We start from the raw sequence: 27,496 nt of genomic DNA, 5'->3' as shown, positions 1-27,496 counted from the left end.
GAACCTGCTCCGAGTTAGAATTCGAGAAATAAAGCCTGAATCTCAAAGACTTACAATAGAGAAATTACAGAACTGGGACAGCTGCTCACCTCAGTCATTTTGCCACATTTTTCGCTGTGTTCTTTTCATGTTTTTATACCTCCTGAAACACTTGACCCCATGAACTACAAGTCTATTACCTTATTAGACGTGAATGCTAAAGTATGTTAGCCCTAATTTGAAGGGAAATAGACCCGTGGGCTAATGAATAGAACATTCTAAAAAAAATACTTTAAAAACGGGATTCGGAGAGAAGTGAGAACACATTTAATTGGTTATTTCATAAAGCAAATATTAAGATCCTCTTGGAATAAGAATGCCCCACCAGTTTTTATGCCAAGTATAGATCTTTAATTTTCCTTTGCTAAGGTCAACAGAAATTTGCTTTGGGCAAAGCTTAAGCATTGCATTGGGGTCTTCCTAACCACCGTTTGAACATTTTAGTTTTACTTACACACAGTCACAACACTAAACATAAGATTTAATTTAGAAGAACACTTTACAAGAGAAATCAACACTTACTGAAGATTGAGACAAGGTTGCATTTTAGCACCAAGTCTCTTTTATCTCCCCAAACGTGGATGGCATTATGTTGTTTTGGATTCCATAAGTGGATAATGTCATATTATTTGACTGTACCCAAATAGGACTACACAGGTTATTGACCATGTTTCAAGAATATACTCGTACTAACAACCTAGTGATTGCATGTTTCATCGGGCAAGTCAGTTACAATCAGTGGTTAGAAAATCAGAAGCTCAAAATAGCCGATGACTTGAAATATCTTGGTGTTTTCATTACTAGACCAAATAAAAAATGTGTATTGCACAATCTTAAAAAAAGCCACACAATTGATGGCACAAATGAAACATTTTAATAACAGATACAGGAAATGTTCCATTCTACCAGTAAACAATGTATATGATGGACAAGTAATGCCATCCCTTAGTTATAGTGTGGAAATTGACAACCTCTTCTACGATCTTCACCTGTCCTCATTAGAAGGCTTTTTGTTGAGAAACGTCTTATCCTTTGCAAAAGAGATAACCGACGTTGGTCATTCGTTTTGAGATAGGCCTAGTCTCCATCAGTTTGAGACTCACTTGGAAGAGGTTACTTTTGTGTAGGAATATCCTACTGCTTCTTCCTAACTCGATTTTTGAAAATGGTGAAGCCCTCTCCCAAGGAAAATAACAACTACATATAAAGCGAAGTGTAAAGAACTAGTAACAGCCCAAGGTTTTTCATTAAACAAAATCTTGCAAAATTTGGAGTGTGATAAAAAAATGTGCTGGGAAAATGATTGGTACATGACTTGCCTAAACATTATAAAATATATGTCAAACAACTTTATTCGGCCAAACAAAATGACCATCAAAGTACATCCTACAAAAACATTTCTAAGAATAAGAATACGGTTCTGATACAGAGTTGCATAAAATCAACCACAGAGAAGACAACAGGGCAGTACGAGCAATCCACCCCCTCCAATGGAAACCATACGCAGATCTTTAGGTCCAAAATCAGGTCCCACCATCCCCATGCCTCCTCCAACACCCATGGCGCCTCGGGCCTAAGGCAGTCAAATTAGCACCTGAAAGGAGGCTGTTACTAGGGAAGACCCAGTCTTTACTATGGCAGATCTAACAGGGGTGACAGGGCTGAGGAAAGGGGGCATACTGATTGAAATCCCACTCTTCGATAACTTGCCAGCCCGACCACAACCTCCCCAAACCCTGTGTGCTATACTATGGTCCCAAAAAGTCAATTTGATGCTGTCCAGGGAGTTTTTGCCCATGCTGGTAATTCTGCTGCACCCCGCCAAAGCCTCTCTACGTACAAACGGCAGCCTCCAGTGGTATTTAGCCAGAATAGGCATTTGTTAAGTAAAGCGTCCCTTGGCTCTGGCTTGTCTGCTGCCAGTTTGGGCACCCCCTGAAGAAAGACTATTGTATGATTGGGATTTCCTGATTCCAGCAACTTGAGTTGAGCCCCCGACTTCCATGGACCCTGGGCTTTGCGTTCGGTACAGTTGAGGCCCATGGGGGCAGAGGCCTGTGCCTGTATTAGGTCAACGGCAGTCCCGTTGGAGGTGGACAAAACCAGAGGGACCTCTACAGGTAGACAATCTGCGGGACTTTCCAGGAGTGGGCACGTGTGCCCTTCGTCAGCTAGGGTGTCGATCATGGGCTCCTCCACTTGAACAGTTCCATCTCCCTTCCTTTGAGCCTCTAGCAAAGTGTATAACAGATCCTTGATGATGGCCAGTTCCACCAGTACTTGGGTACACCCACAACCCCTATGCAAGGGCGCTTCCTCGGTGGGTTGGTCAGAGGTCAATTTGGGCTCATGGTTACTCCCAGCAAGTGTATTGTTTTGGATAATGACCTCGACCGACCGAGAAGGGGACACACCAAGGGAGGGGCTACCCCCTAAACTTGTTGATGAAAGTATGTCGCTCCACAAACTATTTTGGGAGCTATTGTGGGAGCTTGAAGAGGAATTGCCCCTTTGGGCAGTTTGGGCAGTTAGTGTCAGTCTGTCCCCCGCAGCCAAAACAGATGAAATGGGAGAGTCCAGCCGGGGCCCAGAGGGTAAAGCAACCAGACTGCGTGAAGGTAAGGGGAAGGGCTCTACCCTTGGACTATCCAGAAGATGACGGATCTCGTTGAGCAGGAAGTGGGTATCCCCAAGATTTGCGGGTGCTGTGGCTCATGGGTGGTTCCTGGTGCACAATGTGTTATCAAGGCAGCTAAGGGACCCGCTATCCGATTCCTCTTTAGCTGTCTAATTTTCCTCTTGGCGCTGGGAAGGGGGCCCGGGCCGAGCTCGGGTCCAAAAAACACAAGGGGTACAGGGGCTGGGGTCCCCCCAGTGGCTTGAGCAAGGTGGTCCGGCATAAGGACCCAGAGAATTGACTCAGAAATAGGGCAGAAAAGGCGCCAGTAAGGGATTGTCACCTAGGTTACCTCCTTTACAGACAGCAAATGGCAGCAGCTTCCATACGGTGAGCAGCGGCTTCAAACTCCAACCTCCCTCTGTTCAGTGTTGGAGTGACATCTCTGCAAGCAAACAAGGAGTGCAACGCTTCCCCTCTGCGGTCCGCGAACACCCCTGCGGGACGCAAAGACCACGCGCCCTTTTCCCGCGGGCTTCACCCGGCGGGCTTGAGAGTCCGGCGTTTGTAGTGGGGGGGCGTGGCCAAAGTACGAGGGCCCTCCTGGGCCAAACAAAGTCCCCCTGCGGGACGCAAACACCCCGCGCCCTTTCCCCGCGGGCTTCTAAAATATAAACGTTTTACTAATTTTGGGGCAGAACACAAAAGCTTGGGTACAAAACCAACTTATTTGGTGACATTTCCGTTGCTGCGATTTAGGAGTGCGCTGATAAAATTCAATTTAACCTCCATAAGACGAGGGAGAATTCATGTATCTGGGAAAGGATAGACAATTTAAATTCTGCATGTAGATATTGCTTGACAATAACTGAGGATCTAAAGCTCTTAGTAATTGAATGCTTAGTGCTTATGAACCTGCATGTCCTTTGCTTTGGCCATTTTGTACACAATCATGATTTTGTGTTAACCTAGACCCCTTGAGAAATGATAGATTTGGGGAACTATATAGCCCTCACAAATGCACTTTTGAAATGTTTGCACAGATACAGTTCATACATTCGTAAATCGAAATTCTGATGGACATCAGAAAAAGTGACAAGTGAATTGAAGCACCATATCAGTAATGAATTTGACTGAGCAAATATAACACTATGAACTACTAAGTCCCGGTTTTAGGTCATCAACGTTTCTCTTATAATGTGTTAGTCATTTTTAATGATGTTTTTATAGAATTAAAAATGTGATATTTTAAAGCTATATTGAGAATGTCAGGCAGATAGCGCAATGTTGCATTGTGTAATTTATGAGCCTAATTGTTCATGAATTTAAATTTTACATTTAAAAGCTTTGTATTTAAGTTTTGTATTGATGTATCATGTTTGATTTATTAACTAACATGGTTTGTAATGATAGTGTATTTTGTGTAAGGTTTGCTGCTAAACCATGAACACAAATGCATAAAAAAATACAAACAAATAATATGGGACAGACCTCCCTACAGACTACTTCCAAATCTCACACACTCTCCTCCACTAGACTAAAAGTAAATAGTTTACCCAATCCCAGCCACGCCCCTAACAAACACTGACAAAATACAGAAAAAACCCATTTCATCAAATGCTGAGAAATGGTTTAGACCAAAAGGAAGCTCCCGCAAATGCAGAAAGGCCAGTTCATCATCTACTACTTTATATTCATTCACAGAAATTGTTATCGGAGCAATTTGGCAGATAGATGGAGCATTTCTAGAATATTAGTCAACATATGTTATTTCCGCTTTGCGCCATAAACGTTCGCACATAAGACAAATTCCACATAGTACACATTCATCTAAAATATGTGGCTTTGTACAAGTCTGAGTATAAAGTGCAAGTGCAGAATCAGGCTTATCAGTCAATACGGCAAAATCATTAAAAGTACACATTCGCAATAAGTTATGCGCAATGAAATTATGCATCCAGATGAAATCACAAGTGCAGGCAATAACATAAAGGCTCCAGGCATGAAAGATCAGGAACCTATGAACAGATTAAAACATATTTCTAAGCAAGTCTTATTGAGGTACAGTAACAATGAATAAATACATTACGCCGCTCCTAATTTCAGTAGTGCTGACCTTTTTAACCATGATCTGAACAAGAATTTGGATACAACAAAAACATGTACTGTGTCGTTAGGCCTTCTGCAAAGAAACAATGCTTCCATCATATTTCTAATAGCAGCAGATGCAAATATTGGCATCAGATACATTCACCTATAGTGCTTGTACAGAGTGCAGAGTAAAACAAAATACTCCCCATTTTAAATCCTGTTCTTATATATTGGGCTTCCACATATTCAACCTATGGGCAACTGGTAATATATTGAACCTACATTTAATATATAAGGTACGCAGGAATCTGGTTTTCATATGATCAAAATATAATTCATACCCCATACTGCTTTTATTCTCCCTATATCTGCCTAATAAAGATAACTTACTAATCAGTTCAAGTGTGTCACAATGGCATTTAAGACTGAAATCAGCCTTAATCATCTCCCTTTTAATGCTGGTGATTTTCTCTGGACTTGACCATACTTCTTCGCGCCCTATTCCATAGAGGATATTATTTACATGTGCGCACAAAGCAAGAGAGACTCGCCTTCTTGGCCGATAACATCTTTAATTGCTTCTCTGTACTTTCGCAGTTCTGAGCTGACCCACAGCCTCATCCAGTAGAATACGGGTCTGAAAGTAAACCAGTTTTCTCATGGATCAGTACCCGAGATGTACCATTTTGAAGATCTACTTTTCAATTATGCTGAGGTTCCCACATCCTACATGGTCCATTATTTCAGCCCCATAGAGGGTGGCCTGTCTTGCTTGCAATTTACATGCCTCTAGAGCGGGTCCTAACCTAAAGAGCATTTTTGAAATTGTTCAATCACTCTCTTCTCCCTCTCAGCAGTCTAGCTTCTGTCTGCCCACCTAGCTATGCTGCCATTCTTTGTCTTCTTTTTTCATTGAAAAGAACACTTCTATTCACCATGATAACTCTGTTCTCCTTGCTACTTTTAGGCCAGCTTTGGCTTCTCCCTCCTATGTTTGTTCTTCCCTAGTGTGGTCTGCTTTCCCTATATTCAGTCCCAAAGACATTCTGCAGGTGATTAATCATCTGAAATCTGCTTCCCTGCTCAATTCTATTCCTATTTCTCTTCTTAAATCCATTGCCTCCGGGGTTGCGCCCCTGTTGTCTTCTGCTGCTATCCTCCCATTTTCTGCTGGCCATATTCCTTCCTCCCTTAAACATGGCCTGGTTATCCCTCTTCTCAAGAAACCTACGTTCAATCTTTCTCTTTCTTCTAACTATCGCCCCACTTCACTTCTCCAATTTGCTACGATAGTGCTGGAAAGTGACGTCCTATTTTCTTGAACGTTCTTCGTTTTCGTTCTGGCTGTGGAAGAGAGTCAGTAATTGGTTTGGTTATCGACTACCTTATCCAACTGGCAGATGATGTTGGTGCTCTGATTCTTATAGATATGTCGGCAGCATTCAACACCATTGATCACGTCATTCTGCTCCTTCAGTTTGCTGATGCTGGTATTTCTGGCCAAGTGCTGACATGTTTTCAATCTTTTCTGAAAGGACTGCTCCCAGTCTCTTTCTCTTCCCCCATTTCAATCTTTTGTTCTTCCTGTCACATGTGCCATTCCTCATGGTCTGCCCGCTTCCCCGTCCTTTTTAACGTCTATGTCCAGCCTCTGGCTAAACTTATCCAATCTCAGAGCTTCCGGTGTTACAACTACACTGACAATACCCAAATTGTGGTTCATCTTGATCTTGGTGACACGGAAGCCGCAGCCAGATCCCATTCTTGACTTCAGCTATTTGGTGGCTGGATGTGTGTTCTGGCTTATCTTGCCATGACCATATTTCTCCTTTCTTACATAGCATGCATTGGCTTCCTGTTGCTGACAGAGTTACAATCAATTATTTATGCATCGTGCATCAGGCCTTCTATGGTAGAGGGGTGGAATACCTCCAGGACAAATTGCACCCTTATGTTCCTTCCAGGCTGCTCCGCTCTGCCAGCACTTTGTCTATTCAAGTACTGTGTTTTCATCTTTCCAGTACCGGCGGTCACACTTTTTCTGCAGTGGCCGCCTTGTTATGGAACAAGTTATCACTTGCCATTCGTGCTATTGATAATCACCTCACATTTTGTCGGCAAGATGAACATTTCTGTTCTGAGCCACCTTTTTCTCTGGTTCACGTGTGAACTTTCTCCTCCAGTGCTGCAAGGCCCTCGGGTGACCGCTGTGCTCTAGAAATTCTATAGCATAACATAACATGGCACCATTCCCACACTCGTATGCAACCTTTGTGATCACACCACAATGCCTGATGAGTGAGTCTCCTGCTCTTATGAGTTGATGGTTGCATTTGCAAGGGCCTTACTCCCAGAATAATCGTATGAGGATACTTGTTCTATGGGGTCATTCTCAACAAATCGTCTACAGATTAATTTTTTCTTTTTTTTAGACATGACCATTGTTTTTGTTTTACCTACAATAATGTCAAGGCCCCTTTCACTGCAGAATTCTTGAAACAGTTGGAGCTGTTTTTTAGGCAGATTCCATAAAGTAATAAGGATTGCATCCTCGGCAAGTAACATTGCTGGGAATCTTTCGCCTGCAATAGAAGGGGCATATGTTGGTAATGCAAGAATTGTAGTTATTAGAACATTCATGTATAAAAAAAAACAGTGTGGGGACTAGCACCCAGCCATGTCTCACTCATTACATTGGGTGTAGTAGTTTCCCCTCCCAAATCCCACCACACAACAATATTGCTGTCATTATATAACAAGAACATTGCTGCGAAGAGGGAGTGCTGAATACCAGGACCCCTCACTACTTCCCAAAGTTTTGGATGGGGTACTACGTCAAATGCTGGATGCAAATCGACAAATAGCATGAAGAGGTTCACTTTGCGTGATATAATTTTCTATTATTTAGGATAACCTAAAACACTGATCTAAAGTGCTTTCCCCCTCTCTAAACCATGCCTGCCAAAGGTTAATCAAGTTCAAAGAATTTGCCAAGGTCTTTAATGTCTTTGAGTGCCCAAGAAGCACTCTTGTGAACATCTTATCCATAGCATTGAGAAGTGAGATTGGTCAATAATTGCTGCAGGACTCACGACTCCCTTTCTTAAACAGAGGGACAATTTCCTCAGTTGACCAGGATTTCGATGCCTCAATTGGATCTCAATATTCCATTGAAGAGACAGTGAAAAAAAGAGGACCACTTAATTGGCTTGAAATGATCACTTGGAAGTTAGTTTTCAATTAAACGACAAAGGATTAGATACTAATATGTCAAAGTCTTGTATTTTATTGGTCAATGCAGGAAAAAGTCTTGTCTTTCTGTACAATTTGTGGAAATGGGAGTACCAGCAACAGTCGTAGATGTTCCCCCATAAAAGTCTGTTCAGACAACCTTTAGGTTCTACTTCCAGAATTCTGCTGAATCCCTCATGTGTGTGTCTTCGCGATTTTCCCAAATTCGCCCAGTATAAGCCTTTTTTCTGCTATTTTACTTTTTATAATCAAGCCTTGCTTGTCTAAGCTCTAATCCTTCTATATTTCCCTGTTTTGGCATGACTTAAAAGCATCATTTTTGCTAGCCTGCATTCCCCATCAAACCATTTGTTCTTAGGATTTCTTCCCTTATGGATTTGACAGGTTTAGTGATCATTGGTCCAGCTTTCTGACCGATAACTTGGAAGGAATCCAGGATTTTGAAATCTGAAATATCCAGACTCCCCAAAGATACTCAAGAGGAGACAGCAGCAGTTCCCTTTTCATATTGGACAATACCCTGTTGAGATCTAAAGTTGACCACTTCAGGGATCTTCTTGCATGGCCCACAATATCAATGGGATTGCTATTTTGATCAGTTTCTGGAGTCTGCAATAAGGTTGGCACGATTTTAACATTCGCCACCAACAGGCAGTGATAACTTTCGCTCCTGCTGATTACCTCAAAGGCATTTAACAGGGACCATGAGCGACTATTAAGTATGATGTAATTAATGTGGCTGGAGGAGCCACTTGCCACAAAGGTCGGCTTTGCTGGAGTGTCTGACTTAGTTCTGCCATTACATGCCCTAATGTTAACATTCAAGCAGATGTGAGCAACCTCCAGAGAATGGTGATGCTACCTGTTTGGGAATGTGGCCGTTAAGTCAGGAATGTCCCAAGCTGGATCTTCCTCTTCAATCAGACCATTAAAGATGTGAAAGTGTTCAAACTGGAGATTCAATTCCCCAGTTCTGATGATGGTAGATAACTTGCTCTCAACCCAGGACCATATACTAACTTGTTTTTCAATTATTAGAATATACATATCCCATCTTCTTTGGTCTTTTTGTTGTAACTGTTAATTAATAACAGTTTGGATCAATTTCTAGGATACTTTGTGGATGCCCTTTGCACCTGAGCATCGCAAGATGTTGCAGAAATTCCCAGCCTTGTATCCGTTTCAGGATTTAAGAATCAGGTGTAAGATTGCAGGTGTAAATCAGAGAGGTTCATATGCATCTTCTCATTATTTCCTGTGCAAATCATTGTGACCCTAGAGCATAGTGTATTCTTTTTAGAGAGTTAGCCAATAGCCTTCTGTTCTGAGACTTGTACCACCCTTTATGCAGACACGATAAGTCGTTTGTTGTAAGGCATTTACATGTATCACCAAAACAGAAAGATTTGTGAGCATGCGTACAGTTCCGTGATTTTGAATGCGGCACATCTTACAAATGTATTTATTTATTTAATTGTTTTTCGTATCGCGCCTAACACCATACCTGAGTTCAGTTTCTAAGCGCAGATCCAGGAGTCAAACCTCTGTTGCTATGTGTGGTCTTGCTTCCAAGACCAGCGCGTTGCACCTGTGCTATGCCTGCTCTTTTATGCAAAAAGTATCATTGCACATTTGTGAATGATGTAAGCCAGCTTTGACTAAGCTTACTTTTATTATTTTGAAGTGGCGATACCGCTACTCAGCACGTTTAATCTGCTGTTGAAATGGCACAAACCAAAGAGTAGTCCTTTTTTTATTACCATGTTTATAAGGACTGGAAGAGGACTATTGTGTCCTCTTTTTATGACTATGGCTATCATTAAACCTTACAATGACCTGAAGAAGTCTTTCCGTCATCTTTTTATGACTATGGCCATTATTATGAACATAGGTTTTCAAAATAAACCAAATAGCAGACCTGTTTCTTTTACAATGTTCATAAGAGCTGGAAGAGGACTGTTGAATCCTCTTTCTATGACTGTGGCCATTGCTATACCTTTCAATGGCCTGAAGAGGATTGTTGGTCCCTTTTCTATGACTAAGGCCATCACTATAAATAAAGGTTGTCAAAATGGTGCTCTGGATCTCAGAACTCTGATTCCATGTGTTTATCATGCCAGGGGTGATACAGTGAGAAGAAATAGGCAAGATAAGAGGGTTGGATATTAGGGCAAGGTTCCTATCCTTTCAATTGTGTTCCTTGCGTTGACATGCTTAACTTGAGCTTTATCCAGTTCTTCTACAACCACATTGATGTTTTGCCGATTTCAGGAAACAGTCATGTGTGAAGGGGCTGAAATCAGGGGAAAGGGGCAGAGTGTACAAATGTGATCTAGCCAGTAATGTCCAGAGGGTCCTAACAGGTAACTATGACAAATGTGGTTCTGATTGGTGGAATGGTGCATAATTGTAAAAGGAACAAAGTAACTGATTTTCAGATTTGTATATGTATATATATATATATATATATATATATATATAGAGAGAGAGAGAGAGAGAGAGAGAGAGAGAGAGAGAGAGAGAGAGAGAGAGAGAGAGAGAGAGAGAGAGAGAGAGAGAGAGAGAGAGAGAGAGATACCGAAATTGCATTAATGATGAGTTTACTGTGTCTGGAATCAAGATTATTATTCATGCTTGTATTAGTCAAAAAGATTGAAATGAAATAGCCTGCAAAAAGCCCACTAGAGGCCACAAAATATGTATTGCGACCTCTAAGCCAAACACTTGTCGGCTTGATTGTTTTGTATTGTATAGATGTATCAATTGTATGCAATTTGCACAATTTGGCATTTATTTTGTGCATTTGCAGTTTGTGGTGACACGCCTTCAAGATATAAGGTGTACAAGATGTGGAAATTATTGGTTTGCAAGGTGTAATTTTCAGGATGAATTAGGCAATTGATTAAAAATTGTAACAACAGAAATCTGGTATAATTGTGTTAATTTAGTGTGTCGCATTAGGGGTTTTGTTGTATTATGGTACATTCTAGTGTGCCCTTTCACTTCCTTGCAAGAAATGCAATATACTCATTTGCAGACATTAAACTCCTCATCAGTCACAGTATGTGCCTTGGGATGTGACGCTAACGTCATCAGGCTGAGGGTTTGGTGTATGAGAGACCATCAAAACAAACCTTCCACTGTGTGTTAACAATCGCTGGTGTGCGAACTAAGAATTCTCAATGTGTTGTTAATCGCACATGAAATGTCAAGAATCACCCGCCTACATGTCTTCCATTCGGTTTCGTTATAATTGGAGGAGTGTCAATCAGTTGACGACCTGCAGAAGTGGCTATTTTTGTGCGATGATTGAACTGAGCACTTGCATAAGTGATTGTTTAGGGCAGATATGCAACAACGGAGGCACACCGTAATCATTTGAAACCGGGGGTGGTCTAATACTTAGGAGCTAGAAGTGTTTGTCAGAAGTCTTTTACATTGTGGTATCACATTTGCTTACACAATCTTATAGTGAGCGTAGGCAACCTGAATGTTTTGTTCCCTGAACATCTGAAGATACGTGTAATACTCTCCATTGAGAGCAGATTGTAGCGCCATCTTTGTTTAGAGTACACTGGTCATGCATTGACGCATGTCATCCTCAGTACTAAGAGTACATGTATAAACATACAGCTGTTCTAATTCACTCTATGGGGACCACCTTACAGAATCTGTGATTCAACGACGGATACCTTTTCTCTTGACTGGCCCTACAAGAGAGCCTTCAGAAAGCATAACTTTTATCGTAACCTATTTAAAAGCCAGATCTCCTCCAGCTCTACCACTCTCGGTCGCGCAGCGTCTTCCCAGTGGGTAACGGCGCTCAGATAACTATTTCCATTCAAGATCTGCCAACTTTCAGAAATGTGTACACTTTGAGTAACTTTGGGTGCTCCACGCGTTCAAACGCAGATACAGGGCTGGACAGGCATTTCAGAAAGACATCTCACTGAGGTCCAGCTTGAGGCATCGCTATAGTTTTGATAGATTTCCTCTGTAACAGCGTGGGGCAAGATCACACTATAAGAAATCTGCCAGAGGTTGGAAAACTCCCATGTACCAATTCACGGAACTTAACATGAGTCCCTTCAGGGTAATTCATAGAATTTCACAGAAAAGTGTCGCAAGCGGCTGGCGCAGAGTGTCCGCGTGCGATTGACTGCGCCAGGCACGTGCGCTAAAACCGATTTCCGCGCACAGCGTATTCATGGATTTCATGCTCCCAAACCAGCCGTGGCGCAGAGTATCGCAGCGACCCTGCAGCAGCGCCAGTAACGCCCCCAAGAACGCCCTCGCGCAAGGAAAAGCCATCAAAATCGCTAAATCATCGCAAAGGGCTGCGCTAACCCTGGACCAGTTTACAGGGCAGCCAAACAAGGAACGCAAAGCGGGTAACGTGCATATCAGGGGTACACGTGAAGTCATACACGCGATTAGCCAGGGTACGTGTATTACAGGGGTACGCGGGAAGTTTAACACGCGATTGGCCAGGGTACGTGTATTACAGGGGTACGCGGGAAGTTTAACACGCGATTAGCCAGGGTAAGTGTATTACAGGGGTACGCGGGAAGTTTAACACGCGATTAGCCAGGGTACGTGTATTACAGGGGTACGCGGGAAGTTTAACACGCGATTGGCCAGGGTACGTGTATTACAGGGGTACGCGGGAAGTTTAACACGCGATTGGCCAGGGTACGTGTATTACAGGGGTACGCGTGAAGTTATACACGCGATTAGCCAGGGTACGTGTATTACAGGGGTACGCGGGAAGTTTAACACGCGATTGGCCAGGGTACGTGTATTACAGGGGTACGTGGGAAGTTCAACACGCGATTGGCCAGGGTACGTGTATTACAGGGGTACGCGGGAAGTTTAACACGCGATTAGCCAGGGTAAGTGTATTACAGGGGTACGCGGGAAGTTTAACACGCGATTGGCCAGGGTACGTGTATTACAGGGGTACGCAGGAAGTTTAACACGCGATTAGCCAGGGTAAGTGTATTACAGGGGTACGCGGGAAGTTTAACACGCGATTAGCCAGGGTACGTGTATTACAGGGGTACACGGGAAGTTTAACACGCGATTGGCCAGGGTACGTGTATTACAGGGGTGCGTGGGAATCATCACACGCGATTAGGCTGGGTGGGTCCTCACAGGTGTTCCCTGTACACCCTCCACGGCCCCTGCAGGCAGCCTACAAAACAGGGGACTACCCTGCACACCTGCTCATGTCCCCCTGCACCCCCACCCCCCAGCAGTGCAGGGGCAGCCTCCACCAGGCCCCCACTCATGTCTCCCACCACCCCCACCCTCCCGCCACCAGGGGCAGCCTCCACCAGGCCCCCACCCATGTCTCCCACCACCCCCACCCCCCCGCCACCAGGGGCACTCTCCACCAAGCCCCCACCCATGTCTCCCACCACCCCCACCAGTGCAGGGGCACCCTCCACCAGGCCCCCACCCATGTCTCCCAACACCCCCACCCACCAGCACTGTGGGGCACGTGGCCAGCAGGCAGTCAGGCAGCAGCAGATGGCAGGTGGGAGCGTGCTCAGGGCTCTGGGGGGCAGTAATTTCGCCTCCTGGCCAGGAGCGTGGTCTCTCGTGTGTGAACGCGTGGACAGCCTGATAGGTAGTGAAATCCCACACGTCAGCAAAGGCCCTTAGCGCGTAAACCCGTCAACAGCATATGCGCGCCTATAGTCACCTGCACGTGCAGGAAATTGTTGCGTGACACGTCCCAGTGTCAAAGCGTGTGATTGGTGAAAATGGATGTACACGTAGAAGTGACAAAGCGTGTGATTGGTGAAAATGGATCTACACGCAGAAGTGACAAAGCGTGTGAATGGTGAAAATGGATCTACACGCAGAAGTGACAAAGCGTGTGATTGGTGAAAATGGATCTACACGCAGGAGTGACAAAGCGTGTGATTGGTGAACGTACACGCCGCGTAAGTGACGCTGTACGTGTGGGCCTGTATATAAGGTACATGTAGAACACCATTTCCTTGTACGTGCTTTTCGTGGAGAGCGAGTGGGTGAAATCTGTACTTCTTGTCGTTTCACACGCGATTTACTTCACGGCGTTTCCAGTTCGTATTCCCTGTTACCTCTGACAGCTTTTTCTCTTTTTTCTCTTTTACTGGTTTACCTGGGCCTGTTCCCTCAAACAGTGTCCCCTTCTACTGTTGTCCTGTCTTCTCAGACAGCGTACACATCTTCTTTTGGCGGGGGTTTAGCCAGCCAAACGCGCTCATTCTTCACGCTCTTTTACCTGGCAGACGGTGAGTCACGCACGTATCCAACTTCTGTGCTTGCCCCGTGTGTAGCCTACCCCTTCAGAGGTCATTCTAGGCTGCGTGTGACACGCATACGTTCATTCTTGTGTTACTGGGTGCCACAGCGTAGTGCAGGTTTTTCTTTCTGCACACGTGGTCTAGGAGGGGTTGCGTGCACGTCATCTCCCTTTTTTGGGCCTCCTGTGCGTTGCGTGACCCGTCATCTTTCCCCAGGGGTTACAATCAGCCGTGCTAGAGCACTAGGGTACAATTACCATCTGGTACCCAACCCCTTTGACCCCCAATTGCCCAGGACAATTGTCTACAGCCACTCCCATACGCACATTAATATCAGTGCCATGGCTCGGAGGCGAGGATTCCGTAAGGGTGGCAAAGGTGGAAGAGCCACAAGTGGTGGCCGTGGTGGATCCGGTAGGGGACGTGGTCGTAACTTGCAGGGTGAGCCTGTCCCCCCATGTGTGGAGGACCAGTCAAGGGCACCCATCATCCCCCCCCTCCCCCTCTCCCCCCCTCCCGTTGAGGCTGAAGTGGCTGACACCATCCATGCTCAGCCCTTGTTGGACCAGCCCATTGTGGCACCAGACCTGGCTGACTCCATGGCTGACTTCCAGGTCAGCAGGGCTACGACACGTGCGCTGGTGCACGTTGATGCCATCATGCCACGTGGATCTGGGGCAGCAAGGTCATCTGCTGCACCAAGGAGGCAGGGCGGAGTGGCTGCAGGGGCAGCTGCGGCTCCATCCACCCCAGCCCTCACACACCCAGCCAGGACAGTGTCGGTCCTAGTCCATGCTGCTGACATTCCCCCTGACACCATCACACTAGAGCCAATGCCTGCACCAACTCCCATGCTGAGTGTGCAATCCCACACTCCTGATACAGAGTCCACCAGGGCTCCTGCCCCTAGTGTCCAGAGCGGCGCAGGACACTCAGGATCACCACCACCTTCCAAGCGGAAGAGGAAGAGTGCTCGTCCGGCACAGGCTGATGCCCCAGACACGGCTACACAGTCCGGCCCGTCCAGGAAGCCCAGCTTCACGGATGACGAACTGAATGCACTTGTCGAGTATGTGTCCGGACATGACAACGAGATGGTCATTGTTGCAGGATCCAAGACCACACCTGCACAACGCCAGGCACACTGGCAGACCGTTGCGGACATCGTAAGTGCCCTTGTAATCGTGAGGCGCACAGCCAATGATTGCTATAAGCGCTGGAATGACCTAAAGCGCAGGGCAAAGAGTAAGCTGGCCTCAAGTCATGCCGCAACTCTAGTGACTGGAGGTGGGTCTCCAGTAGTAGACATGGAACTCACTCCACATGAGTCAGTCGCTGGGACCTACGTCACGGAGGAACAGATCCAAGGCGTGGGAGATCTGGCTGATTACGAGGCATTGTCCGGTGAGTGCACATGCATGTGTGTGTCATACATGTGCATGGTGTGTGTGTGAGGGCTTCTGTTTGGGTGCCAGGTGAGAGTGTGTGCGCCTCAGTCGTATGGGTCAGCCATGTGCTTCATGCAATACTTCCTGCGCAGCTGCATTTGGCCATAGCAGTATCCCTTCTGCCAACAGTAGACATCTAGCACAACTGCACGCCAGTTGCCCTTGAAGTGTCACCTTGACACAACATATTTGCTTATTTTTCACTGTTCATTCAGTCAGTTTGTTTGCATTCCACCACTTTCACTAGGCATGTCGCTGTCCACTAGTCACATGTCTGACATGGGTATGGTAAAGTGGAGTGACTTTGTTACCTGGATATCATTTGTACACACATGTCCCTGTGCTATTTGACCATTTCAGACTGGCAGCTCCAGGTGAAAAATCTGACCTGTTAGAATCAGAAAAGCTATTACATGCGGGAACTGGACTGAATGAATAGGTGCTGCCCTCCTCTCCATCTTCACTCAATAGCAATGGTACATGCCATCTGTGTGATGGCATGTGTGTTTCACCTGCCAATCACAGGCCAATGTGTGATGCCACTGCCAGGCAGCATGCAGAAAATTTGTTCATCTTCCATCTTGGTGTCATCAGTGTGTGCCATTTGCCTGCACTTCATACGCAGTGAGGGTGCATGCATGGGAGGGTTTTAGTCATGTGGGACATGTGTCAATCAAGTACTGGTTCTCTTGCTTCTCAGCCCTCAATGTGTGCCATGGTGCTAATGCCTGTTTCCATTACTTTGTTTTCATGTCTTTGCAGGGGAAGACGCACCTGATACTGCTGGGGTTGTGGAGATGGTGCAGACCCAGGAGGTGTCCCAGGGCCGACCAACCACCAGTGAGGGACGTGGTGTGGTGGTGGGGGAGAACCCACAAGTGCTGCAGGTCGTGCTCTCAAGGGGTGTCTCTGGCTGCACCTCCCCCGAGCTGTACTCAGGTGTTGATTCGGATGAGACCTACGTGCCGTCGCTGGTGAGTGTTCCAGGGAGGGATTCTGTTCTGTCTCACCCACCTGCACCAGGGTCAGTACCCTCCATGGGGATGTCAGTGTTGGCAGCTACGCCTTCGGTGGTTACGGATGCAGGGTCACACTCCGCGACATCTGATCCTGTTCCTGGGCCAGCAGATCAGAGGGGGAATGCAGTCCTGCAGCCTCAGGCAGTGCCGGCACAGCAAGGCGCAGTTCGCCTTGCCCCAGACAGGTGTGGTGCCCGCCGACGTGGTGGCTGTACGCCACCCGGCAATACCGCATGGGAGCAATCCATTTACGGTATGGCTACCCAACAGGCTGCATCATCCGAGATGATGGCTCAGGCCATGGATAGGGTGGCCACTTCCATTGTCCCCCCAGAAAGGCTGATGGAGCGACTAGAGCAGGCAACCGACTCCATCTGCCAGTCACACAGGGAGGACATGTTGGGGTCCAACAGGGACAGGCGGGCGGCACTGGCGACTCTGCAGGAGGCCATCTCCATTGAGTCCCAGGGCCACAGGGAAGCCCTGAGGCAGGAGCTCCTACACCTCAGGACGACTCTTGTTGAGCTTGAGGCTTCAACACACCAAAGGACAGAACAGCAGCTGGAGCGTCTCACCCGTACGCTCTCAGCTGGGATGCAGGCAACGAGGGCGGAGGTCCGGGCATCCCGTGAGTTGTTGCATGGGGACCTCGGCACACTCATCCTCCAGAACCAGACCTACCACACCCGCATGCTTGCAGCCATGGAGGAGCAGACTAGGGCCTTGCGTGGGCTGCCTCCCATAGTGCAACCACCTCCGGATGCAGCTGCACAGGGTGATAATAGCGACAGCAGTGACACTCCCACAATAGGGTAGCCGTGTGGGCCATGAGCCCATGGAGGTGTTTTATCTTCCCAGGATCCACGCAGGTGGGTTCTGGTGTGCATCCTGTCCTCGGACCTCCTGGGTGGCCTCCCCAACCCCCCCGGGCCCATCAATGGCCATTTTTGATTTTTTCTTATTTTTATTTTGATTTTGATTTCTTTTATTCCCAATTTTTTTGGGACGATCTGTTGGCTCCGATCTGTTGGCTCCGATCTATTGGCTCCGATCTGTTGGCTCCGATCTGTTGGCTCCGATCTGTTGGCTCCGATCTGTTGGCTCCGATCTGTTGGCTCCGATCTGTTGGCTTCCGTGGTTCCTGTGGGCATACGCTGCATTGTGGCTGGGCACATGCAGGCTTGTAATGTATTTGGTTCAGATGCTTGGGTTTGAGTCACACACACCCCTCCTGCTTCCCGTTTCCATGGGCTTGCAAAGGGTGTGCCCAAGTGACAGTGAATTACACAGTGACGTTGGACTCCCATGAGCTGTGTGGCCAGTCTGTAGTCAATACTGTGTATACATTCATAGTGCATATTGCTGTTGTGTTGTACACTGCATGTTGCATTGATGTGTAACTCTTCTTCTGTGTCTACCTCCCAATTTGCAGGTCCCTTCCTCAAGTCCACACAAGGACCTCTAGTCTGGCGATGGGGACCATGTTGGCAGCAGTGCACCTACAACTCTACATGGCGCCAACACTGCACAGTTGGTAGTGGTGGGAGTGCAGGCATTTCCAGGTGGTGAGACTACTAATATGTAACATTTTTGATGTCATGTTAATGGTACTACGTGCTCAAGTATGTTGTTGGTCCGGCATTGCTGTGAGCATTTCGGGTGTTGCAGGTTTCTAATAGTGCCACTGTACATAGTGAGAGTGATGTCATGTTGTGGGGATTACTTTGTTTACCTGCAATTAGCATGACATGGCACGGTGTGTCGTGTGGCAGTGCTGGGGTTGGGTTGGCTGACATGGCACTGTCCTCTTGTTGCATTTTGCAAGTGGGTATTAATTTTAGCTGCTTCAATGTGTAACTTCACAAAACTGCATTGGTGGTGTCTGTGTGGGTAGGGATGCACACATTGTGACACTTCCAGGTGAACAATCTCAGGCTGACATGGAATTCCCGGTTCATTCTCCACACATTCAGGATCAGTGTCAGGTTGAGTCATCATTGATTGTCAGATGGAATGTGCCAGGGCAGTGTGCACTCCACAGGGGTGTGATTTCTATGTGAAGTAATTAGCCACTAGCTGTGTACGGGCTGCCTCCCCCATGCCCTTTCCCCTCCCATGCGCAGCGGCTGTGCATGTGGTTGGGGATGTGGGGCCACCACCATGTCCACGGCCAGGCCCCGGCGTGTTGCAACGTTGTGCAGGACACATGCTGCCACTATGATCCTGCACACTACTGGGGGAGCGTATAACAGCTGCCCGCCAGAACGGTCAAGGGAGCGAAAGCGTGACTTCAGCACTCCGAATGTGCGCTCCACTATGCCCCTGGTTGTAATGTGGGCTGTGTTAAATCTTACCTGGGGTGGCGTGGTGGGGTTCCGAATTGGCGTCATCATGTGGGGGCTGAGAGGGTAGGCACTGTCCCCTGTGGAGGTGGGGATTGGTATCATTGGTGAGGTTGTGACCTTGCTCAGTATCCAACATGCATGCATGTGCAGTGGCATACATACTCACCAAGCAGCCATGTATCGCCATGCCGCCCAGCTTCTAGGTCCCGGCTTAGGGTGGACATTCGGTAAATGAAGCTGTCGTGGGTGGAGCCGGGATAGTTGGCATATACTGAGGTGATGATTCCCTTGGCATTACATGCTACCTGCACGTTGATGGAATGCCAGTGCTTGCGGTTCCTATAGATGTGCTCAGATGCCCTGGGGGGACGTAGAGCCACATGGGTGCAGTCGATGGCACCTAGCACTTTGGGGAATCGTGCCACTGCGTAAAAATCCAGGGCGGCAGCATGCCTTTCTGAAGGTGTTCTGGGCAGGTATATGTGCCTGCGGACTGATGGGCGTGCAGTCATGATGTTCAAGACCTGGTGTAGGCAGCGTGACTGGGTGGCCTGTGACACCCCACCCACTATGGCACTTGTCCGCTGAAATGATCCAGTGGCTAAGAAGTGCAGTACATTGAGGACCTTCTCCAGGGGGCTGAGTGCTTGGGAGCACAGGGTGGGTGATGTGAGGTCATCCTCCCACTCACTCACCAGGTCCAGTATGATGTGTGGTGGAAACCTGTACCTCCCATACACCTGGTCATCAGGCATCCCGAAAAGGCTGGTTCTGGGTGTGAATATTCTGGCCCTGACTATCCTCCTCCTCCTCCTTTGGTAGCCCACTGCCACTGCTGCTAGGAACGGTATGTTCATCCTGGCATCTGAGCTTGTTATTGTTAAAGTCCGCAATTTATGCTTAGCGCGTGTTCTAGGCGAGCGTGTGACCCGCGCACCCCTGGAATCCTGTTCCCAGTCCAATAGCGTGTGGAAATTCACACGCACCACGGGATACAGCGTGTGACCCGCGCAGCCCTGGAATCCAGTTCCCAGTCCAATAGCGTGTGGAAATTCACACGCACCACGGGATACAGCGTGTGACCCGCGCAGCCCTGGAATCCAGTTCCCAGTCCAATAGCGTGTGGAAATTCACACGCACCACGGGATACAGCGTGTGACCCGCGCAGCCCTGGAATCTAGTTCCCAGTCCAATAGCGTGTGGAAATTCACACGCACCACGGGATACAGCGTGTGACCCGCGCACCCCTGGAATCCAGTTCCCAGTCCAATAGCGTGCGGAAATTCACACGCACCACGTGATACAGGTTCGCTGACGTACTTGCGTGTGTAAGTGGCCGCGCACCCATTAAATACACGTACATAGGCCAATCGCGTGTACGCGCACTTTTGTCCAATTGCACGCGATGACACTCTGACGTGCAGTATCTCCACGTGTGCCCCGTCATCACGTGCTGAGTGGGGAACACCCGTGCGGGTCACGTCACAGACGCGCTTACGCGCTGAGGGACTCTGGTCCAATAGAATCGCGTATGCGTGCTGACGCGCTTACGCGCAAAGGGCCTTTCCTCGGATTTCACGCTGACGTGCAGGATTTTCACGTGCCAAATCACTCCGTATCAAGCTGGCCACGCGAAAACACACGGAAGCCCACGCTCCTGCCCAGAAGGCCGAGTTACTGCCCCCCAGTGCCCCGAGCAGCCTCCCACGTGCCATCTGCTGCTGCCTGCCTGCCTGCCTGCCTGCTGCCACCGTGCCCTGCCATTTGGTGCCTGCACATCAGCCATCTGCAGGGGTCCAGTTGCTGTGTCCACCCCTGCTGGAACTGAAGACTCCCGACTGGTATTACATCGCTCCACAGCCCAGCCCCAGGACCCAGTTGCCCACCCACACCTGCCTCTGGGGTTGCCATGTCGGGCACTTCCACATCTGGCACCAGTGGCAACCCCAGGCCAGAGGGGCAGAGGGGCACCAGCTTCACTGTCACCGAAGTTGGTGTCCTGGTGGAGCATGTCCTGGGGCAGTATGATGCCCTCTTTGGATCGTCCCGCGCCAGCAAGGAAGGACGGCAGAGGATCTGGGCCGACTGTGTGGTTGCCATCAACGCGGAGGGGGTGGCAACCCGCGACGTCCTGAAGATCAAGAAGCGCTGGGAGGACTTGAGGTCCAGGACCCTTGTGAAGGCCCGGCGCCTCGTGGAGGGGGGCCGGGGCCGCATGAGTACCATCCAGATGAGGGTCCTGGAACGCGTACGCCCAGCGCTCCACGCCCAGATCCTTGAGAGGGAGGCCCGTCTGGAGTTGAGCGGTAAGTGTCCATGCATTACTGTGTGAGACAGGGCATGTTGCGGTGTGCTGGTTCTATGATACTTGCCTGTATGTGTGCCATAGGCCATGTATGCATGTATGTGTGCAGGGACATCATGGTAATGCATGTGCGACCAGTGATGTGTGATGCACATGGTTGTTGCATGTGTTGAAATGCCGCATGGGGAGCCCTAATCAGATTATGAACATGAGAGCATGCCAGTCTCTGTACCTGAACATGGGTGGGGGTGAGGGATGGGTGCTGATGCCATGTACATATATGGTAGCCATGTCTGTGTGCCTGACCTGCGTGTCTGTGACTTGTGCATGCCATGGATGCATGACACATGTGTGTGACAATGCAGAGATTCAGTAAAGCAGCAAAATTACCCTTGTATCCGCTGTGTTTGGTGTGTTTGGGGCCAGATGGATGTGACTGAGGTGAAGTGTGTGCATGTGATGGGCATGAGGCATGATGCATGTGAGTTACATATCATTGAATGTTTCAAGAGTCCATTGGACATGCATGGAAATGTCCATGGCATGCACCATGCCTGTTACTGTGTGTGTTTTGCCTGGACTGACCCATGTGTTGTGGAGGGACATGATGGAAGTGTACTTTGACAGTGGTGCTCATCTGCTATTGCTTCCTGTCTAGGGGACCATTGTACAGTGCCCTGATGCTTGTGTTCTTTGTCTCCCTCTACGCAGCGGCTAGTGAAGAAGAGGGCGGAGACGGCGCTGTGGAGCAAGGCGGCGGGGATGCCCCCACGGCTGCAGCGGAAGGGGTGGGTGAGCCCCCACAGGGGCCTGCTACGGTGGGAGACGGTGAGGAGCCATCCAGGTTGGTGGTTTGCACAGAGGAGGAGGAGGCCGCCACTGGGGCACACATGGGGCCTGGTGGGGGCATCCCTGCTGGTGCAAGTGGTGCAGTCCAGGGCCAGGGGCAGGAGGCAGCACAGGTCACCGTGGAGGGGCCTGTGCATGTCGCTGTCCCTGACCCTGTGAGTGCACCACCATGCACCAGCAGGGATGCCCCGTCCCAGGCCTGTCCGCAGGTAGAGGGGATGTCCATGTCACCTGACTCCCCTCCACCTGCGGACGTGGGAACCCCTGGCCGTGCGGAGAAGGTCCTGATTGGGGTCGCGTTGCGCACGGCTGTGATTCTTGATGCCGTGCGTGCTTCCCGGGAGGAGCACGCACGTCATCACGAAGTGCACCGTGCCGACGTGGCCCAATTGGGATCGGCCATGTTCGGGGGTTTCCTGCATGTGTTGGCCAATGTGGCGGCCCTCTCCTCCTCTGTGCAGGCTATCCACCAGTCGTTCTCCTTGCCGTCTTCCAGCCCAGATGCCACCAGGGCCCCCTGTGGACCTGCCCCAACCAATGCAGCCAGCTCGGTGGGGATCCCATCACTGCCACAGTCGGGAGTCAGAGATCCAGCAGGGGTGGACACCAGAGCAACTGGACCCCAGCAGATGGAGGATGTGACGGCATCATCGGGCAGGGCACGTGCACGACGGCGTTGGTGGTTTCCATCAGCCTGGATGCCGTCGTGCTGGCACAGGCAGTTGCGTCGGAGGCAGCAGCAGGCTCAACGTGGGAGGCATCATGGCTCGGGGCCATCAACATCAGGGGTGCAGGCATCGGCCGGAGGGCAGGAGAACCCTGGAATGGGAGTGGCTTCCGTGTGGGAGAGGTTGTGCCAGCGGATAGGTGCGGAGCGGCAGCGGGCAGAGGAGGAACGGCTCACGATGGTCAGGGCGGAAGACTCCATGCGGAGGGCGCTGAGGCGGGCTGAGTGCCTCGAGGGTCTTCGCAGGGAGTTTGAGCTTGACACTGCGTTATCCCTGCGGGACCTCGGGGCCAGGGAACATGCCCGCCTCCAAGCCATTGACCAGGAGTTCGATGATGCCCTGGCCCATAACAACAACCAGTGAGCCGTCCGAATAGCCCGCTGCCTTTGTATATAGTTGTATAGTTAGGGTTAGGTTTCCTTTGTTTTTTTGAATTTTTTTTGGTTGCGATTGGACAATGCACCACTTTTTTGTATATAGTTCCCTTTTTAGTTAGTAGTCAGTTAGGTTTAATTTGGTAGGGCTCATGGACCCAGGATGATCTTCTTAATTGGCTTATTTTAATTTTTCATAATTTTTTCTTGGACTTTCATCTTGTTTTGTTTGATTTGCTTTGTGTTTTTTCTTATTTGCTGTTCAATACATATTATTTTTTTAATCTTCAATGTGTCGTATCATCTCATTGCTTTCAGGCATGTCATGTTGGGTGTTTTGTCATTCACTTGCAGCCATTGTGTGTGACAGACATGTGTTAAATTGCATTATTTACATTGGGGGTGTAACATGTAATTGCCTTTGATATGTGGGTGGGTGTGATAGTTGGTTGGGCCTTTTGGCAGGGGAGATGGGCATTACGGACATGATTGGGGAATGTTGGGACCCAGGTGCAGGGGGGCATGGATTGGACATGGGTGGGGGCCTGCTGGCAGGTGCCCCACAGTGCTGGGGGGTGGGGGTGGTGGGAGACATGAGTTGGACATGGGTGGGGGCCTGCTGGCAGGTGCCCCACAGTGCTGGGGGGTGGGGGTGGTGGGAGACATGAGTGGGGCCCTGGTGGAGGGTGACCCTGCACTGCTGGGGTGTGGGGGTGGTGGGAGACATGAGTGGGGCCCTGGTGGAGGGTGACCCTGCACTGCTGGGGTGTGGGGGTGGTGGGGGTGGTGGGTGACATGAGTGGGGGCCTGGTGGAGGGTGCCCCTGGTGGCTGGGGTTTGGGGGTGGTGGGAGACATGAGTTGGACATGGGTGGGGGCCTGCTGGCAGGTGCCCCACAGTGCTGGGGGGTGGGGGTGGTGGGAGACATGAGTTGGACATGGGTGGGGGCCTGCTGTCAGGTGCCCCACAGTGCTGGGGGGTGGGGGTGGTGGGAGACATGAGTGGGGCCCTGGTGGAGGGTGACCCTGGTGGCTGGGGGTGGTGGGAGACATGAGTTGGACATGGGTGGGGGCCTACTGGCAGGTGCCCCACAGTGCTGGGGGGTGGGGGTGGTGGGGGACATGAGTTGGACATGGGTGGGGGACTGCTGGCAGGTGCCCCACAGTGCTGGGGGGTGGGGGTGGTGGGAGACATGAGTTGGACATGGGTGGGGGCCTGCTGGCAGGTGCCCCACAGTGCTGGGGGGTGGGGGTGGTGGGAGACATGAGTGGGGCCCTGGTGGAGGGTGACCCTGGTGGCTGGGGGGTGGGGGTGGTGGGAGACATGAGTTGGACATGGGTGGGGGCCTACTGGCAGGTGCCCCACAGTGCTGGGGGGTGGGGGTGGTGGGGGACATGAGTTGGACATGGGTGGGGGACTGCTGGCATGTGCCCCACAGTGCTGGGGGGTGGGGGTGCAAGGGGACATGTGTTGGTGTTCATTAGTTCAAGGAGACATGTGCCTTTGCTGGGGGGCATGCCCATGTTGGGTGGGCTGCCTGCAGGACATGACCAGGTATGCAGGGTAGTCCCCTGTGGTGTGGGCTGCCTGCAGGGGCCGTGGAGGGTGTACAGGGTACACCTGGGAGGACCCACACTGTCAAATCACATGTGGGACTCCCCGGCACCCCTGAAATACACGTACCGTGCAGAAATCGCGTGTAAAACTTCCCGCGCACGCCTGTAATACACGCGCCCAGGCTATTCGCGTGTGGAACTTCCCGCGCACCCCTGAAATACACGCGCCCAGGCTATTCGCGTGTGGAACTTCCCGCGCACCCCTGAAATACACGCGCCCAGGCTATTTGCGTGTGGAACTTCCCGCGCACCCCTGAAATACACGCGCCCAGGCTATTCGCGTGTGGAACTCCCCGCGCACCCCTGAAATACACGCGCCCAGGCTATTCGCGTGTGGAACTTCCCGCGCACCCCTGAAATACACGCGCCCAGGCTATTCGCGTGTGGAACTTCCCGCGAACCCCTGAAATACACGCGCCCAGGCTATTCGCGTGTGGAACTTCCCGCGAACCCCTGAAATACACGCGCCCAGGCTATTAGCGTGTGGAACTTCCCGCGCACCCCTGAAATACACGCGCCCAGGCTATTCGCGTGTGGAACTTCCCGCGAACCCCTGAAATACACGCGCCCAGGCTATTCGCGTGTGGAACTTCCCGCGAACCCCTGAAATACACGCGCCCAGGCTATTCGCGTGTGGAACTCCCCGCGCACCCCTGAAATACACGCACCCAGGCTATTCGCGTGTGGAACTCCCCGCGCACCCCTGAAATACACGCGCCCAGGCTATTCGCGTGTGGAACTTCCCGCGCACCCCTGAAATACACGCGCCCAGGCTATTCGCGTGTGGAACTTCCCGCGAACCCCTGAAATACACGCGCCCAGGCTATTCGCGTGTGGAACTCCCCGCGCACCCCTGAAATACACGCGCCCAGGCTATTCGCGTGTGGAACTTCCCGCGCACCCCTGAAATACACGCGCCCAGGCTATTCGCGTGTGGAACTTCCCGCGAACCCCTGTAATACACGTAGCCCGCTCCCCCAGGCCCGATCGCGTGAGGAACTTCCCGCGAACCCCTGTAATACACGTAGCCCGCTCCCCCAGGCCCGATCGCGTGAGGAACTTCACGCGAACCCCTGTAATACACGTAGCCCGCTCCCCCAGGCCCGATCGCGTGAATAACTTCACGCGAACCCCTGTGATGCACGTACCCTGCTAATCGCGTGTGACACTTCCCGCGCACCCCGGTATACATGCACACGTATTTTTTGTCAGCGGGTGTCCGTGTTTGTGGGTACCCCTTTGCACGTCATTTTTCCTGGAGGGCCACAGTATGGGACATTCATCATGGCAGTATATAGGTGCTATTTGTTGGCGCACCTTTTGGCGCACATTTCTTACAGCCGCAGAGACGCTACCGCCTCCTTTCTTGTGGCGGTCGTGTTTGTGCCTGTGCGCTGGTTTGAGCGTGCGCTTTTTTCCCCTATTCTATTCCATGAATACGTGTTGTAGGCGAGCGTGTGGGCGTTCCGCGCACTTGTGCCCTGTACTTCCCCCGTGACGCCCACGTTTTGGCAAGTTGTTCCCCATTCCGAGTGTTACGCCCGTGTTCCGCCTACTTTTATTGCGTGCGCCGCGCTATGTGCGAATTTCGCTGTGGCCTGTGCGATTTTCGCTGTGACCTGGCGCACGCTGTTAGATGGCCTGTGCGCCAACGTGCGCCAACGTGCGCCGCGCACTTTTTTATCGCACATCCGCTGGTTTTCTCGCGCACGGCCTTCCATGAATCGACGTGCGCTGCTTTTCGTGCGATTTTCGCACTTGCACTGCGATTTTCGCTATTCCACTGCGATTCGCACGTTTTTGCCCACTTGCGCCGCGCTAATTATTCCATGAATCGGCCTCTTATCTTTTCCCTCACGCACGAAGTTGACAGTGGGAAGTGAGACTCAGATGCATATTTCTCTGGGCATCCTTAGTTCACGTGTTAAAATGTAACTGGAGCGATTTACATTTACATTTAAACATTTATAGAGACCCGCAGGCAAATGGGCGCTTATACAGAATAACACAAGAAAGTAAAAACAATACCGACAGGTAAAAACTGAAATTACATTACCAATCATTGATGTACGCCGCGCACTGGCTCTCAGGGAGGGATTGCCATGGACCTACTGCATTGGGTACTTATAGACTTAAAGTCCTTGCTGGTCGCAAAACACACTAACTGCAGGTTGTTGACTTCAGAAGCATCGCTTGCCCAAACGCGTGTCTTTGACACCTTTATAACATTCCCCTGACGATGGGAAACATAGCCAAGCTACACTACACATTGTGATCATGAACGAGATGCTTGGGATGACACACCTCTACTTCCCTGATTGACGAGGCTGATTTTTCCGAAATAGGTGACACTTGTCTGCTTGCATCATAAAGAATTAAAACTGTGGGGATGCTTGACCTAGAAAGAAATTCCCCTTTCTCCTCTGAATACAGAAATACCATGAATGTGTAGGCTGTAACTCAGTGGTTGAAATGTAAAAGGTTGTTTCCTCTGCCCTGCCTCCTTTTCTGCTCCAT

The 27,496-nt window shown here is 49.8% G+C and overlaps 1 protein-coding gene across 2 annotated transcripts in view; it reads left to right on the top strand.

Annotated features, from left to right (window-relative positions):
* EDIL3 (EGF like repeats and discoidin domains 3) overlaps window positions 1-27,496 on the top strand; it is a 1,821,558-nt gene that overhangs the window by 974,878 nt on the left and 819,184 nt on the right. The window lies entirely within an intron of this gene.

This window comes from Ambystoma mexicanum, chromosome 6p, assembly GCF_040938575.1.
Source record: "Ambystoma mexicanum isolate Mex_15411 chromosome 6p, UKY_AmexF1_1, whole genome shotgun sequence".
Classification (NCBI taxonomy): Eukaryota; Metazoa; Chordata; class Amphibia; order Caudata; family Ambystomatidae; genus Ambystoma; species Ambystoma mexicanum.
The sequence above is the reverse complement of the archived record's forward strand: the minus strand, read 5'-3'. Positions and strand labels throughout refer to the sequence as shown.